This window comes from Rhipicephalus microplus, chromosome 1, assembly GCF_043290135.1.
Source record: "Rhipicephalus microplus isolate Deutch F79 chromosome 1, USDA_Rmic, whole genome shotgun sequence".
NCBI lineage: Eukaryota > Metazoa > Arthropoda > Arachnida > Ixodida > Ixodidae > Rhipicephalus > Rhipicephalus microplus.
Genome location: NC_134700.1, coordinates 37,596,683 through 37,611,686, shown reverse-complemented (window position 1 = coordinate 37,611,686; position 15,004 = coordinate 37,596,683). Strand labels below are relative to the sequence as shown.

Here is a 15,004-nt window from a genome sequence, read left to right as displayed (position 1 = left end):
TTTCGCTAAATTTGTTAAATAAGCAATTGCGAATGCGTGCAATTCCGAACCTTTCTCGCTCTGCAATGCTACATTGAGTACTTCCCATTGTGCAATGTCGCGTCGTGGCGACAGAGTAGGCACTAGTTTTAATTCTGAGCCCATATCAAAGATAATATGTATTTAGGTGATGGGCCTTCAAAATTTATTGTTAGAGTTAAGTTACACACTTACTGCAGGTAGAATTCCTCGTCACAAGTAATGACCGGTCTGCTGAGTATGCAGCGAACATATATGCTAAAGGAGCACTTATGAGGTGTGTGCTTACAGATCGAAAAGGCCTAATTCTAAGAAAATAAGCTTTAGGCATGCATTGTACAAGTTTCTTGTAGGTACCTCTTTGTTGGTGCTTTTACAGTACAATATCTGCTGAGCACTGAGCACAATCCGTTTTTGCGTAGACTTATTGATAGAACTTGAGCACTTCTTTGCCAGCAAGCACTCCTGAAATCACTTGGTGGTACATGATGTGAATCTGTCCAAATACTGAATGAATAAAGGTCACAGTGATTAAACACTTGTTCTTGTGTTTACTTTTTCAGTATGCTCATGCTTGAAAGCTAAAGTTGTTTTCTCCCTGCTACTTTTAGAGGTTAAGACTTGAAATACGCATCATCTTGCAGTGTGGCAGTGGATAAGTCAAGATCATGTATGTTTCCACTACCTGTGCCATTTCCTAGATTTTTCTCATGACCGTAGTGCCCAAAATTTTACTTCCTAGTGGTACACACTATAGTTATGACAAATTAATTTAAACATATGCAAACGGGCTCAAAAAAATCAGGAACGCTTCTTTGCTATATGAAAAAAAAAAGTACCACATGCAATGAACACAATCTTGCTCTTCACCACAGCATTCACTTCTTTGAGGAAGCTGTGCTGCAAGTGCTCATCACCTTTACGATTTAAGATTTTAGGAGCCCATTGAACATATGTGCACAGCTAAAGAAATCGAGTGCAGCGTAATGAGCTTTCGGGCATCTTTTTGTAAACATGTATATGAGCTAAATACAGTTAATTAAGACAAAACAGTTCTGGGTGTTGTTCGTAAACTTTCACAAGGCGCAACTAGATGTCGGAAAGCCTGTTAATGCCCCTCACTGCGGTGGTGTTAATTTCGCAATTGACAATTTCTGATGATTCACAAGCCAACTATGAAGTGATCGTGAGTTGTACAGCAGTGGACATATTTAGATTGATTCTGGCTTCTAGGGGTTCCAACAAGTGACATTGTAGCCTCACAGGAGACAAGACTGTTTGTCAAAACATTCGCTCTGACACTTTGTGTTAACATATTTTTTATATCTTCAAGCTTCCATCTTTTAAGAGTTAGTTTAGTTCACCTGCACCAATCGGAACTGGTTCACAGCTGTGCACGAGAAGTACAGCACTTGTGCAACACGAGTTCAGCATTGTGGCATCACAAGTGAATGTTAAGCTGCCGACAATGTGGAATCCTTATTTTTGTCACTTGACTTAATGAGGTGCAAACATATTGGCAAAACACTCCACATTTGTAGAGGTGGGTACAGTACCTATGTCTAATGCTATGTTGTTGGTTCAGCTGTGCGTGCGGCTGCACCAAACCAGCGCCGTCAAAACAGAAGGTACAGGAAAGTATAAAACGAGTTTTGGTTCTGTACCTCTCCTGCGCTTTTTGAAGTGAATTGCACGATTTAGAAGATGTCACTGCAGCGCCACTGAAGTGAATGGCAAGGTGCAACACTTTGAAAAATGGATCATGTGGTGCAGGCTAATCAAACAAACCTTTAAGCAGACAAGCGTCTTGGCGTTTCCCCTCCATCGAAATATGGCCACTGTGGCTGGGATCAAACAGTGTGTTGTTGAGCTCAGCAGTGCCGCACAATCCAACTTTTATTGTTACAGTTCCAACATTATTGAAGTGTACATTCGATGCCACGGTAGACAGCCAATGCTTGTGGCAAATCTAAGGCACCCCTTCAAGATTTGCGCAGTAAAACATTCACAAATACAGCATTACATGTGTGAGTTTCGAGATGAAATGTTGTAGTGGAGATACGGGGGTAATCATCCTGTCGTTGCATGGCAGTCTGAATAAAACAAGTAACATCACCAGATATCAATACATAAAATCAATGCATGAAATTTTCTAAAGTAAACAAATAAACTCAGTTAACCAATAAACAGCGGTATTACATACATATATTTAATGGCACCTCATAACACGTGTATCACTCAGGGCTGCTTCTTCACAAGGCATGTCATGTAGCAGGTTCCTTGCCCGTCAGGTGGGCCAGGAGGCTGTGGCAGTAAAAGTAGTATTTCTCATTTATGTGACGCTTTCCTTGTCACACAATAGCAAAACCAGACCCATAATTATGTGATTTTTCTCAAACGTGACGGCGGTAAACCATCAACTAGTAAGTTTTTTGCACTAATATATAGGCTAGCTACGAGAATACATGCAAGGCGACAGTGATTTATTTGCCTTTTTTCATCGCAATGGGCTGGTTGCTGTTACCTGGTGATAGGATTTCAATATATAACTATTGAGTCAGCGACTCGTTCTCACGTGAAGCCACGCCGCAAGTAACGCACGTTTTTGCGGTTAAAGATTAAGCTTGTAAACAATTTTAAATTTTAATATTGCAATACGCTGCCACCGGGTGTCGCCTACGCAGTCATTGGCAACAAAAAACTACATATGCTGAAATGAAGCAACTAGCCCCGCAAGCAACCGTTCTTAAAAAACTCAAGTGATTTCTACTCACCGGCCGGGCTTGCAACAGATGTTCATTCGATGAAAGCTTCAACGGTCGCTTCGTTCTCCGGAAGTCACCCGAATTCCCTTCGCGAAAGCATTTGAACGAGTCAAAATAAACAGAAAGAGAAAGAGTGTGTCGGTCAGCAGAGGCTTGAAACATTTACAGCGCAACGAAACAGTCCGAGACACATCCGAACGTACTGCGAGCTGTTACCTGCCATCGCAACCGTTGGCCGCCGCAAACTTTGAAATGAAAATAATGATGTCAATGGGCTGCTTCTCACCTCGAGTGAGCTGGAGCAAAAACTATTACAAAAAACATCATGACACAGCACATGTTTAAGGAAAACTACTTGCTAGAAGATCAAGTTTTTTATGTGTAGTGACCCGCAAATATGTAGTATTTGATCATTTAAAATTGAAACTTGGCCCCGATGAGGGCGCCTCTAAAAGAAAGTGCAATAGCGCGAGTGTCGAAAGAAGTCAGTATAACCACTCTGGGTGTTTGAAGCAGAAACTTGCCACGGTTGATTTTTTCGTCCCCTACAAGTGATCACTTGAACTTGAGAGTTTCTGGGGCTCGGGGTACTCTGCTAATCTCCGCTGGCATTAAGGAGCTTGAATGGCTCTCTTTTGCGTATTATTTTTTTCTCCGCGTGTGCACGGCACTGGCCGCGTGCGTCGGTTTTCCTCTTGCGAGGGGCCGTCACTGTTCGAAGGTCAAAACAGAGATTGGTTGAAGGGCATATTTTCTTGTTCGTAGCGACTGCTTCAGAGGACTGCGTTATTCTCTCCATTTTTTTCTTCTTTTTTTTCCGCCTCCGGGTCTCCTGAACACCTGGGCTGTGTTCCAATACTCACCGTAGACGGTTCAAAAGACAGCTAAATGGACAGCAGCCATCTTAAGTTCCATTCCAATTCTCACGTAGCAGGCAAAGGAGGCAGCTCAGAGAAGACCGCATTGTAGACAACTACGATGCAGGCTACTTTGCTGTCTGAACAAGATGGCGGCTCAGCGAATCACTCATATAGATTGAATATCGCAAGAATGGCCATCAGCGCAGAAGCAGACGCTTTCCCAGACGCTCTATGTGAGTGACGTTTATTTGTTTTGATTTCAACACGAAATAAGCCAGAAATTACAACTGTTGCGTTTGTTTTTGTAGCTTTTTCTTCTCGACGCGAGGTGGCGCATCGTCGCGTAAAAGCTGTCTAAACGTGTTCCGATTCTCGGACAACAGGCTCGGCGCGGTCTTCTAAGCACTCTGCGTACACTGTCTATGTACTGTCTAAGAATTAGAACACAGCACTGGTTTTATTCTATGTGTTGATGCACGCCGTGCCTGCCTGATACGTTATCCAGAAGGGTATACTGAGTGTGGTTGTGGTGCTGATCAGCGGCATCGAAGGTCTGCAGGCTCTTCCTTTAGCATTATATTGGCTTGACGGTATAACAACATATGCGAAGTTATTCTGTGGTCGCATTGCTGGTTGAACCCGAGCCCAGTTCTCTGAAGTGTGCCCTCTGCAGCATTCCGTACATCGAATATCATTCGAAGATACGAAGAAATAAATAATTGATCAGCGTGTTGTGAATTTGTTAAGCATTCTGATCAATTTGTTCTTTCGTGTGACAACGCACTTCTTCCCCCTGCACAGTAGATTGCATGTCAAGCAGCACTGAAGGGAAATTGCAGAGAGCTCCGGAAACAAATAAAAGTAAAACATCCGAGAGAAGTTGAAAGTAGAGTTTTCTGGTGATCATGTTCATGATAATTGATGTCAGATCATGAATTTATCTCAATTCTCTCCTCATTTATCCTCGTTATTGAGGTCATGGAACCATACTATTCTTTTTTGTTACACCTTAAGAGGGTATAAGTGTGAATAAAGATAATATCACGCCCTTAAAACGCCCAATTTGGCAAGCTTGTGTTTACAATGTAGACCACCCCCCTCAATTTTCCGTGTGGTGAACTGCTTGTCGAATGCTGTCGAGCGCGGCCAACGTTCCTTGAAGTAACACTAAAGCACTCAGAGGGTACGACCACCCAGGACGACCATGTGTTTGTACTTCCGTATCTACGTCGTTAAGCGGTGTTTCAACAGTGCATTTTTACCTGCTAGCTTAATTTGTTTCCTATTGCAATATAGCGCTTTATGTTGCCAAAATAGAATTCATTGGCAGCATATGTCCGCGTTCAACAAGACAAATGGTGACTGAGCACTTCAGCTAGTGCGTCTGTTATATACAGTATATGACTCCAGCGACCTCTTCAGCCACCTATACTTTACTCCACAAACCTTTGCAAACCGAGAAGAGAAAGCAAATGTGGGTCCACGAAGTAAAAGTCGGGTCAGAGGAAAGTGCACTCGCAATGACCATCAATATGGCCTAATTGCACAAGCCCACCAGACGCACGCACCTGCGGCCGTCTGCTGTAGTGCTTATGAGCAGACCGAAAAAAATTCCAGCCTCTCTGCCGGTGTTTGTCTCCTGGGAATCCGCGGAAGGCGGCCGGTCTGCACGGCCAACTGTCGATATTATTAACGTAAATGAAATAAAAGGTTTTCGGTTTCAAGTGCACCCCTCACATTTTCTGATCATGTATATCCTTTGCAATTCACTCTATTTGTGGGTCTTTTCACAGCCGCTTAGCTGTTATCGGATGCGCCCATGTTACAGTCCACGTGGTTGAAGTAGGCTGTTATGACGCCCAAAATATATTGAAGTTGGTAAACTAGACAATGTTTTACAGCGCATAAAGTACTACGCTTGGTGCACGATGTCCTCAGTACAATGACAATCGTCGTCAGCTTAATTCCGTGGCAACGGCGAGCACTCAATGCCTACAAAAACAGTATTTTTATGATTTACTGCAATAACATAAAAAAACGTTTCATGTCTGGTAATAAAACCACCATATAAAATTCCACTGTATTTCCGGTTATTATAAATTTATATCAATATCAAAGTGCTTGGTAGTGTGACGCATATATTTTGTACGATTGAATAAAGGACAAAATAATCAAGTGCGATTTATTCCGAGTCAGCTGGCGCAACAATTGTTACTTGAGTAGACAGATTTGAATCTTATGCGCTGTGTCTGCTGAATATTTCTTTGACGACAACTTGATTCATTGTGTTGCTACGCAAACAGCAAGAAGAAAAACGGAGGAGGGGATTAAGGGGATAGGCCAATGAAACAGAGAAAAATATTTCAGGGCTGCTCATAGCTCCGGACTTGTACTCTGACGGCTTCTCAGTTTTTACCTTGATCTCTTTTCAAGGAGACAAGCGCATGCATGCTCATGCTGGTCAAAAGAGCAGTATCGCTGCGCATTGCTATGCCTTTCGTGGGGTAATGGTGCTTCTTTTGACCACTGTATGAAGGTGACCGTGTGTGTGCCAAGTGCTGCGTGGTGATCTGATGTCCCTCGTTTTCTAAAGTTTTGTGTAGCGTAGACCTGCAAGTTCTCGCAAAGGGTCAGTGCTGCGGGTCCAACTGTCACCGATATTAGCAATGTGCCGAAGGCCGGAGTGTTTTCACTTCCAAAGACTGACCGTACAGCGAAATAAGAGCATGTCGTTCGTTTTTTCCGCGATTCGACGGTATGTGTGTATATTACTTGCTTCTCTGAGTAGGTTTAAAAGCTCCACATTTAGCACATTCGTTTCTTTCTATACCGTGTTGTCGTGTGTGATTCTAACTTGTTAAAGGAAGCCTTGACCGTGGAAACTTCTAGTAGAGCTTCGCTGTCGCTCACTCCTGCGATAAAATTGCGTCCCGAGAGAGTGCTACAAAGTATATATATTTAAACCCGAACTTTCCCGAACCTCCGCTTCATGCATAAAATATGCCTGACTCGTTACGTCAATGCCAGTCTAGGATGTGGCGCTATCTACACAACTTTTCACTTTACCGTAGAGTGCCCCACAGCTGCCCACGTTTCCCCCCTCCGACCAATCCTGTGGTCCACTTGTACAGCACACCATTAGAAGGGCACCCTTCTCGCCCCAAAGGTCTCTCTCATGCTCGTTCTTTGGACAATGGCTGTCGCAGAGGTTGCCCCGTAATGGAGATGCCCCTAATTTTTTAATTTGCATAATAAAAAGTTTCATCATTATGACTTGTAAGGGGCGTGCGCTGGCCGAGACGCGGTGCGCCTGGTCAAAAAAGGATAGTAAAACAAAACAGACTCACTTTCACGCTCCACTCAACCAACTTTCACAAGTTGAGTGAGAGAGGCTTCTTAGGTTTCGCTGCTTGAACCCCAAACACATTAAATTAAATCAGTTAAACGCGCGTGGCAATATTTTTTTGACAACAGGCGTCTTACTTCAGTGTCATTGGACGTTGAGCTAGTTGCATCATCAAACAATAATCTTCGTACCACTAAAGAAGGTAATGGATGTTAAACGAATTTGAAGATATATTTAAATTGCGCGAATAACACAACACGCCAAACATAAAGCACGCACACACTGCGCTTCGTGTGTGCGTGTTCAATGTGTCTAAAATGTCGTCTTCCTTGCACAGTTTATATATGGCTAAAGATTGCCTGGGGTGCCCATTCAGCACGTGTTCTAAGTATAGAGTTCCGCAAGCAACATATACCGTTATGAGCCAAAATGAAATGGCGAGTAAGACCAGTGCCCTATAATGCGTATTAGAAACAAACGTTCTCTCTGTGTGATAGGAATATGCCTGTGGAAGCAGTTAACACTGAGAGAAAATGGTGCGACAGCCGTCACTGAAAGGCCGCCGAACTAAGGTAGCCTACTCTCGGCGAGTATTGACTGTCAACTCGCAACAAACGCGCGTCATGCCTGCCCACCGCGATTTTTTTTGCGGGGTGAGCGTAAGGGGAGAAGCACACGCGGAGATATGTTCGGTATGGATGGGTGCTATGAGCGAGGCCGACACTATGATGAATGAATGTATAGATATGGCGGTACCCTTTAGATCGGGTGGCGGCTGACGCCACCTAGCAGTAATATTTAGTGAACTAAATTTATTTTTTCCACTCTAAATACTCAAGTTAAGGACTGGCACTTCAGAGTGAAGGATTTAATTTTCACTTGTGCTAGATTGTAGCCACCAATCAGATAGCTTCCTCCTAGTTATTTCTATCCACCTAAATCGTACTTTGCCCTCCCTGTTTCTTAACCCCAGTGATTTGAAAAACTCTGCTCCATCATCCTGAACTATAGAGAGAAGAACATTATCAAGTGTTTGGCAGTTTTCACCTCCTCTTTACACGCACTGCATACCGTGTCTAGCCCTTCGTATTTGGCTCCATAAGTTTTGGTTCGCAATACTCCCGTCCTGAACTCAAACAGTAGAGTGAACCAGTAGAGTGAACCAGTAGAGAACTACCCCGATAATTATCATAGATCCTTTTATTGGCAATTTCCGGCATAAAAGTTGGATTGATCTGTATTGCCGACTTCCAAATCATGTCCATTATCCACACGTCGGTCTTCGTTTTTTTCACCTTCTCCTCAGCCGATAGTTCCTTTTTGTTCGGCCCTCTGATGTTTTCTAAGTATTTACCCGCGAGTTTTCTGGCTCACTTTCTTCACTTAGTATCGACATTCTTCATGTACAAGTACCTGACAACTTTCCTAGCCCGACGCTCCTCTCTCGTTTTCCCCAATCACTCCTCAAATTCTATTTTTCTGCTAGCTTTCCTGCACTCGAACGATGGTCGTTTCACATAATTCTGTACCTCGTGTGTGGGGTATACCCGTGTGCTCGCGAAGCATGTCTACCTATGCCACGTTGTTTAATTTTCAATCTTGCTTCAACCTCTGATTTCCCGCACAAGACCGCATTGCCGAAAGTCAGACCCAAGACCATGACACCTTTCAAAATTCCTCTCATTACATCACACCTATTGTAATTTTACAGTGCCTTATTTTTCATCACCGCTGTATTTCTGTTGCCTTTAGTCGTTACGTATCTTTCATGCTCCTTAGGTACTTAGTCCGCTTATTTTTTGATACGCCAAAATATTTGTATTTATGCACTATTTCTAGCATGACTTTCTTTATCTCATGCTCACTGCCTTGATTATTATTAGAAATTATTATTGCCGGCTTTTTGGTGCTGCAGATCTTTTTTGTTGTCGGCTATTATAACTATATTATCTGCGTACATCAATGCTGGTAATGACCGTTCAACGCGTTTTCTTTGCTTGGCAAAAGAGAATCAGAACTCAAGTCGACTTCCCTCTAATTTGGCTTCTAGTTCCTGTAGATACCGCATAAATAACAGAGGTGCTCGAAGACATCCCTATCGAAGCCCGCGTTGTATGTGTATAGGTTCGGATGTCTATTCTCCTATTTTATAACCACCTGGTCACTTTTATAGATATTCTTCAGAAGGTTATTTGTTCACTCTTCCACATGTAGCGTGCGCAGTATTTCCCACAAGTCTTCTTAATCACACCGTCGTAAGCTCCCTTGATATCTAGAAATGCCAGCCACAGGGGCCTGTGTTCTCTTTCCTGTATTTTAACACACTGCCTCGATGAATAGCGCACCGCCGCCAAGATGGTGTGCTATCTAGTGAGCTCTCTTGAAACGGAGAGCACAGCTGGTCCTCTAGCGGGAGCAATGAGCACTAGCGTACACAGCAGCGCAATGACGAAAAATAACCCCTCAGCAGAAAGAGCCAGCTCGTAAAGGCAAACTGTTGCATCCCTTAAGGGGACAACCGGCAACAATAGGTAACAATGGGAAAAGTGATTTCAAATACAGTAGTTTTATTGTGTTTAAAATGTAGAGGACTAGGGTCACCCGGCACTGAGCACGCTTGCGAACGCTGTTGCACTGTCAGTGCACAGGAACCACTTTCGAATGAAGTCAAGACATACGTGTGCTTAGAATCTAGTGACAGAACATTATTCCTTTTGAGGTCAACTCTGATAGATTACTCGAGTTTCAAAATCTCACAAGAACGCTGGAGGCGCTCTTGTTTTGGTTTCGATGAAAAACCCAAGAGATGCAGATTGCATGGATGGTACAGAAGATGCTATAAAAGTAAGTCTGTTTTCAGCGTCACAAGGGATTACACTACACGCATTTAGTTAGACCAGTGAAACTGTTAATCAAGTTAAAGCGATAGCTAGAGAGATGCCAAGAGCTCCACGGACACCACAAGCTCTCATGCCTCAGCACTGCGTTGTGATGGGTATAAGGTCAGCGCCAAACCCTTTCAACAGCATCATTTGTTTTCATTGACATGTAACGCGTTAATATGTTACCCCTTGACAGCAAGTCAAAGTACTCGCTTATCATACACTAATCAGACCAAAACTTGAGTACGCATGCGCTGTTTAGGATCCTCATCAGAGTAACAATACTAAAAAACTTAAAACAGTGCAAAGCCACACGGCAAGATTCATGTTTTCAGATTATTCATATCAGTCAAGCGTAACCGAACCTAAATCTCGTGCTAACCTCGCCACCCTTTCATCACGCCGCTATGTTGCTTGTCTGTGCCTGTTTTTCAAATTATATCATGGATCACCTCGTACTCCCATCATCAAGCCATCCCATCGTCAATCCGACCGCATAAATCACGGAAAAGTGTTTACCTGCAAAGTGCTCATACCACTGCGCACCTTTCATCCTTTTTCGTCAAGACCGCACAAGATTGGAATGGCCTTCCCCCTCACGCTGTACAGCACTCCAGCATCATCAACTTCAAAGCAGAGTTCGAACATCTACCCCTTTAATCCATTGTAATAGCTCACCCCCTCAAGTAAAAACCCTTCATTCGGGCTTTTGAGGTATTGTCAATGAATTGTAAATAAACAAGTAAATAAATAGATAAATAAACACCTATTAGATTAACAGAATAATTTATTTTAAAAAACGTTACAATGAAGGCACCACGTAGTCAGTGGAGGTCCGAAGAATAGTAAAGCTGCTCACGTGCGTTATTATACAACCATGGATAAAATATATTGATATAACTGAAGGTTGCACTGTTTTCACTGGCTAAAAGCTTTGCGAATATGTTGTACTAAGCTTTTGCATTTTGTATCAATACGTGAATTTAAGGTTCGCAGCTGCCGTTTAATCGTAATTTTGTTGAATTTCCTATATGGACAGCAAACCATCATTACGATCAACAATTACTTCTTTAAAAAGAACGACCGTTATATTTGGCATTTGATATTGAGTGCTGGGTCTATTTCATTTGAACGGTCAAGCACTGCGTTTGCGTGTTCATTGTGGTTGAGTAGATTTACTGCAACGCCTTACTCCAGATGCGGCCTGAGTGACGCATTAGCGTTTTAAAGATGCACCGAAAAAAGCCGGTAGCTCACCTTGTCCGGCAGTTCAGAATTATTCGGGCTTTTGAGGTATTGTAAATAAATTGTAAATCAATAAGTAAGTAAATAATTAAATACTACATTGAGAGACTAATTTATTAAAAAACGTTACAGTGAAGGCACTACATGGTCACTGGAGGTCCTCAGAATAGTAAAGCTGCTCACGTGAGTTACTATACAACCATGGATAAAATATATTGATATAACTGAAGGTTGCACTGTTTTCACTGGCTAAAAGCTTTGCGAAGATTTTGTGCTAAGCTTTTGCATTTCGTATCAATACGTAAATTTATTGTTGGCAACTGCCGTTTAATTGTAATTTTGTTGAACTTCCTATGCGGACAGCAAACCATCATTACGATCAACAATGACTTCTTTAAAAAAACGACCATAATATTTGGTATTTGATATTGAGTGCTGGGGCTATTTCATTTGAACGTCCAAGCACTGTTTGCGTGTTCATTGGGGTTGAGTGGATTTAGTGCGACACGTTACCCCAGATACGGCCTGAGTGGCGCATTAGCGTTTTAATGGTGCATCGAGAAAGCCGGTAGCTTACCTTGTCCGTCAGTTCAGAATTTCCTAGCGTTCGCTTGATAAAGCGGTGACTCCAGCCATACAGTGGAGCCGAGGCTTTGACAAACAGAGGAGCGCTGCGGAACAACGGCGCCCGAATGGTAAGGGGGGAGCTTGGCAGACAGGAGAAGGCGAAGGGCGGTGGCGTAATAACCGCGCGCTGAGCAGAGTACGCAAAGTGACGCCATTTTGTTCCCTCAATTCTGTTCTGTTTCGTCTGGATGAGCGCCGCGTGTTTGCTTCAACACAATACTAGATTGTTTCTTCTACCAACTACAAAATGCGTCCACTCAATCGTAAGCACCTGGCTGATGAATCCACACTTCTTGTCATTGTCTGTTTGTCAAATCAACTCTGAGAACTTTCAAGCAACAACCTTGCGTTTGAACAAACGACCAAAGAAAATTTTCATCGGCATGCCTTTAGCCCCGGGTGTAAACAATGACCAGTATAAAGCGAATACAGAATGATTAGGATTGGTCAATTTTTTTTTGCCTACTCGCCATAGTTTGATATTAGACCTGTGGTATCGATTCGTTCTCTCTTCGGGCCGGAACCAACAGGTGGACGGAAACAACAAACTCAGCGTTCTAGCACTTCCCAATCAACGCTTTTCGTTATATTACCAGGCAATAAGAAAATCGCGCCCTCGTGGACAGTCGGCTTTTTTTTATAACAATGTGATCGAAATATTGTAAGCATATTTGTTTGCGAACTGCGTGGGAATCACGGCGGCAGGCACAAATATGGCGACGCCTCCTTCACTCTGCTGTCCCGCGCGCCAATACCCCGGTGCTCTGGCGAAAACGAAGACGACCGATCGATCGCGCTGGCAAGGCTAGTGGGCGGGGTGTGCGGGGAATGCACCGCCGCGAGACAAGACGCTGTGTTGTACTGTTGCTATCAGCGCCACCCAGTGAGCACGCAAAGGTTAAAAGTCAGTGAAAGAGTGCCCACCGTGGAGACGAACGTATCGAGCTGCAGGGTGGAGAGGAGATTAGGCAATTTAAGTCGGCTGGAACTCGCATGACAGCGTTGTCCCTCGGTGACTTCCTGTGTAGCGCTAATAATTGTGAGTTGGCGGGTAATTGTGTCCTGCATGAACAATCACAAATCACACGCAATGACGACGACGCTGTTATGATCCCTGACCAGCTCAAGATCGTTGTTCTACATAGCACACAAGGATTTCATCTCAGGATATTTTTAGAATTTCACTCCGTTGGAAAACCACTTGATAACAGCAGAACTTTAGGACTGATGTTCGTTTTAGATGCATTTTCTTTTCTATAACGCAATGCTTCCGACAACATAGTCGTCACATTTTTTTTCGAATATTGTTAAACTAAAGTCTGTAAGGCGTAGGAGAAAGAGAAGTGGAGTACAAAAGCAGTATAGTAACGTGAACAGTGATGATATTAAGCCCACTTTTCAGTGATGGTTCACCACCCTCATAGAATCGAGCATGTTTCACCATTCGTACCCGGCGAGTGCGGTATTACTTAACAGATCCCACTTACGTGTCGGTAGTCGTTCGCGAGCCAATGTTACGAGAGCCCAGAAATCCGCTCAAGAAAAGAAACGCTTCGCATCTGCCATCGCATTGAAACCCGCGGCTCACTGGTTTTTACACTTTAGGGATACTGTCGAAACACATTTCCCAGCCTACTAGAGAAATGATAGAGACATTCCAAATTGACCAAATGAATTACGCATGTATAAGTGAGGCATCTTTTCTCTTACGCACAAGAAGTTTGGATGTCTTCTCAGCACGTGTGCCATTAGGTCATACGCTACGTTAGTTTCTCATTGGTTTTTAAGACTCAAGCGCAATATAAATACCCGTTTTTTTAGTTTTTAAGATTTTGTTTTTTCTTTGAAGTAAATCTGTTCAGTGGCGAGTCAACGCTCGTTCACCTCGCGTCTCTTCTATTCCATCTTCGTGGTTCTCGCGCTATACCTAAAGCTTGTTAACTACTTCAGCAACTGTAAATATTTATTCACGATCATTGACATTAGTCGTCGGGATGAAAATTCGGCCCTGAATGTCAGCGTACCTGCATCCATATAAAACGGTTCTATAGCTGTCGAGCATGGAAATACACAGTGCAAGCTCACATTTGTCAATGCACAATAAACATTCGAGTAATTTCAATGAGACACGTCTCATTTTTGTTTCGAGAGAGGATAGGTTAATGAAAGAGGAAGAGATAAAAAGGACGCTATTTCCTGCCTTCCGTCGCGGGGGCACGGCTCAGTGCCTTTAGGTACAGGGGAGGAAGTAAATATAATAGAAAGAAGAGAGGAGAGAAGTAAAAAGTGAAAGGCATGGCAGCAGAACGTCTTGTCAGTACAGTCTAGAGAACGAAATGAAAGCGTTTGGTTCCTAAGATGTAGGCATCAATCATGTAGTATTTATTGACGAGCAGGTTCCTCAAAAAAAAAAAAATAGGCGCAGTCAACTTGTAGCTCCCGCAACGCATCAAGTGTAACTAGCTGATGACTATGCGCATTGCTGTTTAAATGCAACCACTGCTTCGAATAAGTACGCGCAGCTGGCTGCCGTCGTCTACCTGAATATTCGTTGCTCAAAAACAGTTCTGCAAAATAGTTATACTTCAAAATTTGTTGAACTGACAAACATGTAATCGAACCAAAATAAATTAGTTCAGAATTAGGCAACCTACTCATAAAACAAGTACGATGTTGGCCATGGTTATCTTTTGATGATTACCCCGGCTGGCCACGCATTGAGTAAGGTGACCTGTTATGCAATGTTTTTTCAGAATGTAAGAAATAAAGGTATTCCTATGTGTGTATAAATTAAAACCTCGGCAAATATTATAATGAAGCCATTTTTATAAAACGTGCAACAATTGCTGAGTAATATTTTACTAACCCAATTCGCTCGATTTGACCAATTTCTATTACGTTTTGCTAAGCCAAATATATATATCTTATCACACGTTGCCCTGTCTTTATATTTTATAGTTGCCGCTTCGTTACAACGTTACTTTGCCTTGCGTAAACTATGTTCGAATGACTGTAAACAATATTGTTAGAACTTTTCGATGACATTACCTGCTCAACGCGAACATCAGGTTGAGTTTTGAGCTTTTTTTTTTCATTTATTTACCCTGCAATCTCAACGTGGGCATTACCAAAGGGGGAGCATAACAACTCATATGAAACACTAAAAGGTGTATTGGAAAAAAAAGCATCTAAAAATATTAAAGAGAAAATAGAAATGTCTAGCAGTACACTGCTTCTTAGCTCACCTCATCGTACTGCGCT

General features: G+C 42.8%; 1 protein-coding gene across 1 annotated transcript in view; it reads right to left on the bottom strand.

Annotated features, from left to right (window-relative positions):
- The window catches only part of LOC119178024 (uncharacterized), a 186,509-nt gene extending 174,686 nt beyond the window's left edge, over positions 1 to 11,823 (bottom strand). Inside the window, exon 1 of the mRNA XM_037429194.2 lies at positions 11,694 to 11,823. The gene's annotated coding sequence lies outside the window, so the exon portion shown is untranslated. The remainder of the gene's footprint in view (positions 1 to 11,693) is intronic.
- Between the last annotated feature and the right edge of the window lie 3,181 nt (positions 11,824 to 15,004).